The sequence below is a fragment of the Gossypium arboreum genome, chromosome 4 (genome assembly GCF_025698485.1).
Source record: "Gossypium arboreum isolate Shixiya-1 chromosome 4, ASM2569848v2, whole genome shotgun sequence".
Classification (NCBI taxonomy): Eukaryota; Viridiplantae; Streptophyta; class Magnoliopsida; order Malvales; family Malvaceae; genus Gossypium; species Gossypium arboreum.
Genome location: NC_069073.1, coordinates 53,183,549 through 53,188,188, shown reverse-complemented (window position 1 = coordinate 53,188,188; position 4,640 = coordinate 53,183,549). Strand labels below are relative to the sequence as shown.

The following is a 4,640-nucleotide window of genomic DNA, read 5'->3' as shown; positions in this document are numbered from 1 at the left end:
TGTACTAACCCTCGTAATAGCTTAGATTAATATTTGCTGAAAAGCCGAAAGCTTCATATTTTAGTGATTTGGGAATTAATATTTAGATCTATTTTCTACGCACGTTTAAGTTGGATTTACAACGGATATGGGGTAGGAAGGTATTTGGAACGTTCTTCAACGAGTAGATCTCTTGGTAAGTATTTGAACCTTCTTTCCATTTGTATCTTGTGGTTTAAGAAAAGCTGAAAACCCCTCTGTCGACTAAGGCTAAAAGGGTTTTTGGTGTTATTTGGTTTGTTGGTGCTAGTGAGGATTAAAGGCTACCGATCGAGGAGTGTGTGAAAAGCTTGGATCATCAGAGTGACTAAATCTAGTCATCAACTTCGGCAAAGGTATGAACCCAAGGGTCATTGGGGATAGTGACCGAATGTGTAAGTGATGATAATAGGTAGTTTTCGATTTGGTTTAATATTAACATGGTCTAATCTATAAGTGGTTGATTATAGGAGAAATCGCATAGGAGATCTAGTCAAGGAATATCGCAAATCAGGTGTGTAATGAACCCTTTTTCATAGCTTAAAGTGATAAATGCCGAAAAGCCGAAATGTAGAAATTCTGGCATTTCGAGGACTTGTGAGCAAGCGAACGCTCACTAGTTAGTTAGAATCGATGAGATGATGATCGGGAACATTGGCAACGGTAAGGACGTGTTTTTGGCGTTCACGGTAAGTTGGGCCTCGAGGGGCTGAAATAGGGCCCAATAGGCTTTCGAGCCTATTTGGGTAAAATTGGTAGAAAACGGAAATCTATTAATTGCCTGTTAAGATTATTAATACTATTATGGATATAGGCTAAATGGGCCTAGATGAAAAAATCGGCTAAGTAGGGCCCATTAGGGGTTTTAGGCCCAATAACTCGATTTCGTTAAAAGTGGGCTAGAAACGCGGTTTAAACAAATGAATAGTTAGTAACTGATGATGAACATGGAAAAATCCCTAATTTTTGGTAAAATTACGATATTACCCTTATAATATGAAAATGACCATTTTGCCCCTAGGTAAAAATGACCATTATACCCCTAGGGTTTATACATGAATTTAATGCATGGGATTTTGATAAACATGGTATGTATGATATGCACATGACATGTATGATATGCACATGATATGTATGATATGCACATGACATGTATGATATGCACATGAGATGTTCATAAATGCATTGGGTTGGGTTTTTATATGGATGGAGGAAGTGCAAAAGGGCTTATGCCCCAGTTATTGAAGGGCTTATGCCCCAGTTGTGATAAAGGGCTTATGCCCCAGTTATGATGAAGGGCTTATGCCCCAGTTGTGATAAAGGGCTTATGCCCCAATTATAAAAAGGGCTTTTGCCCCAGTTACTAAAAGAGGCTAGGCCTCCAGTTATATGATAAAGCAGCTATGCTGCCAGTGGAGAGTTATGGCAGGGTGGGTCGAGTTAATCCCCACATGGTGTGTTGGTTGGTACGGGTGGAGAGTAGCGGACGGTGGGTTGAGTAGTCTCCCCAATGGGCTTGCATTCTTTCATTGACATTATATGTGATATTGAAATGGGTTTATGGGCCATACCGTTTACAGTAAAGGCTTCGGCCCAGTAATATGAAATTTGAAAAGGCTTCAGCCCAGTGTTATGAAATATGAAATATGAAAAGGGCTATGGCCCAGTACATGTTTGAGATTGGATTTGGGCTTAGACCCAACAGGCTGTCATTGTTTTGGGCTCTGAAAGGGGCTTGTTGCACACTGAGTTTCCAAACTCACCCCCTTTCCTTAACCTTGCAGGTGAGCCTTGATATGGGGACTTAGTAGGAGGGATTGAGTGGCCACGGTGATCGCTTTTGGACCTTTAAATAAGCTTTGGTTTTCATTTAATTTCCTTTATTATTTATTTTTGGGTTGTAATAAGGCCATTTTTAACTTTTCTTTTATTTCTTCTCGGGATTATTTTATTTTTAATAACTTCAAACCTGGTTGATAATTGTTCAAATGGGCTAGACTTAGGACGTGTTTTCAAAGCGATACTTGTTTTCAAAAATATCTCAACACCACGATTAATTGATTTATCAAAGACGTCCACTTAAACAAATTTAAACTCGGTATAACAAAGTGTGGCTATGGTTGTGGGCATGTCTAGGATTGGATCCCATCAAAGAGCTTGGTACTTAAGTAGCCTTCATGGCTCACCTCCTCTGTCTCGGATACCTACCTGGTGCCCAGCTTCCATACACTTTGTTAACTCAACAAAATATATGGTTTTAAAACACTAAAACGAAACGTGGGTTTTCAACTCCAATGTGGCACGTCAGATTCGGCCATAACGTCTGGGCCGGGTTTGGGGTGTTACATATAAAATACGATAGTGTGATGATTCCTGATAGTTAAAATCTGTTTATCATATAGTAAATGGATCCCGATCGAGTTGTAGCTGATGATGTGCAAAGTAATACGCCCGCTTCTACTCAAGGGGCAGTGCCGGCTGATTCTAGGCCAATTACCAGTAGCCACAAGGGAGAGGCTAAGCAAGCTCTCTTCCAAATGATGAATGAATGGTACACTCAATATAATAGAACTAATCTGGCTGCTCCACAACCTTTACCCCCGTCTAATCCTCCACAAGTCCTTATCATGCCACAAGCTGTGAATCCAATACAATTGAGTAAACCTCCAGTTGATAAAATTAGAAAATATGGGGCTGAAGAGTTTCGTACTACTACTGATGATGATGCTGAAAGAGCTGAGTTTTGGCTCGAGAATACAATACGAGTGTTTGATGAAATGTTATGTACTTTTGATGAATGTCTTAAGTGTGTTATTTCACTTCTGAGAGATACGGCATACCATTTGTGTAAAACATTGATATCAGTGGTTTCTAAAGAACGAGCCATTTGGGAATTCTTTCAAACCGAGTTTAGAAAAAAGTACATTAGTTTTAGATTCATAGATCAAAAACGCAAAGAGTTTCTTGAGTTGAAACAGGGCCGTATGTCTGTTACACAATACGAACGAGAATTTGTGAATTAAGTCAATATGTACGAGAATGTGTCTCGACCAAAGCAATAATGTGCAAGAGATTTGAAGATGGCGTGAATGAAAATATTCGGTTGTTATTTGGAATTCTGGAAATCAAAGAGTTTGTGGTACTTGTCGAGCGAGCATGCAAAGCTGAAGAACTCGGGAAAGAGAAAAGAAAAGCATATTTTGAAGCTAGAGATTTGCGAAAAATATCATCAAATAAGTCATTTCATTCAGCATCAAAGAAATTTTGAGATGATTTTAGCTGTTCAAAGGCTACTGTAGGTTATTCTAGACATGATCGAGACAGACCGCCTGTGAGTTTGAACGCTACTTCAGTAGCTAGTGTTGGCAACGTCCGATCAACTTGATTGCAAACATTGAGGTAAACGACATCCCGACAATTGTAGATTGAATGATCAGGCTTGTTTCGAATGTGGATCATTAGATCATTTCATTTGTGAATGCCCTGAGTTAGCTCAACAAAACATAGTGCAGAATACGAGACCAAGTAACATCTCAGCTCAAGGTAGACTGTGACAGCCCTAAATTGATCCTAGTCGGAAAGTGGTTTCGGGACCACGAAACCGAGCCATAAGAAAATAATTAACAGTCATATTTAACGCTTATTATATATGAACATGCACGTGTGAAAATTTCATGCTTAAATTTTGTATATAGTATGTGAAATTTATCAAAAAGGACTTGTGTGAGAAATTTAGGATTGTGCTAGGCAAATGTCAAAGTGGCCTATTAATGCATGTTAGAAAATGCTTGTACTTGCATGTCAAATTACCCAAATTTTAGATAGTGGCCGGCCATGCTATGGGTTAAAACATATTATAAATATTTTGTGTTAATATTTTGTGTTAAAATAATAAAATAAAAGGGTTAGTAATAAAGTAATAAAAATTGGGGGTGAAGAAAACAAAGTTCATCTTTGTTCTTCCTTGCCAATTGAAAAGAAGAGAAGGGGAGACTTTCGGTCATGGAAGGAGAAGAAAGGTCATGAAAGGTGTTAGATTTGTTTTGAAATTCAAGCTTGTTTTAGGTTAATCATCTTGTTTCTTACTTAGCCCATGCCAAAAATCTTGAATCTTGATGGATGTATGGCACATTCGGTTATGGTTAATGAGGAGATAATTTGATTTTAGCCTTTAAACTTTGAGGAAGAAATTGTTGTTGCAAGAAGTTGAGCTTATTGATAGTATAAATTTCTAATGCACCTATGGTAATAGCCGAACATGTAGTTGTTTAATGTTTTGAACAAGTGCCGTTTAGATGTTCTAAAATTGTCTAAATTAGATGTTTAATCATCTAAGGGTTCGGCATTGTGCATTCTTGTTAAGAGTTTGATTTGAAATCATGAGATCTTGTTGACTTGTGTTTAAATGGCATTCGGTCATGGTCTATAGGTGTTTGCTAATCCGGTTTAAGTGCATAGGTGCTAAATACTTTGTATTGGAAATTTTGATGTATAAGTAGAAGTTAATTAAGATGATATTGGGTAAATTTTTAGCTTAGTTGTGTTAAGTATTCGGCAATATTCATAATAATGAATATGAGAGTGTATATTAATACGTGGTTGTGCATAACTTAAGTAATCGA

The 4,640-nt window shown here is 37.7% G+C and overlaps 1 long non-coding RNA gene across 1 annotated transcript; it reads left to right on the top strand.

The window, feature by feature from the left end:
* Positions 1–296: 296 nt before the first annotated feature.
* LOC128291751 (uncharacterized) lies at positions 297–1,826 on the top strand. Its single transcript, XR_008281587.1, has 3 exons — positions 297–374; positions 489–532; positions 1,803–1,826. It is a non-coding gene; the product is annotated as an uncharacterized LOC128291751 (long non-coding RNA).
* Positions 1,827–4,640: the final 2,814 nt, after the last annotated feature.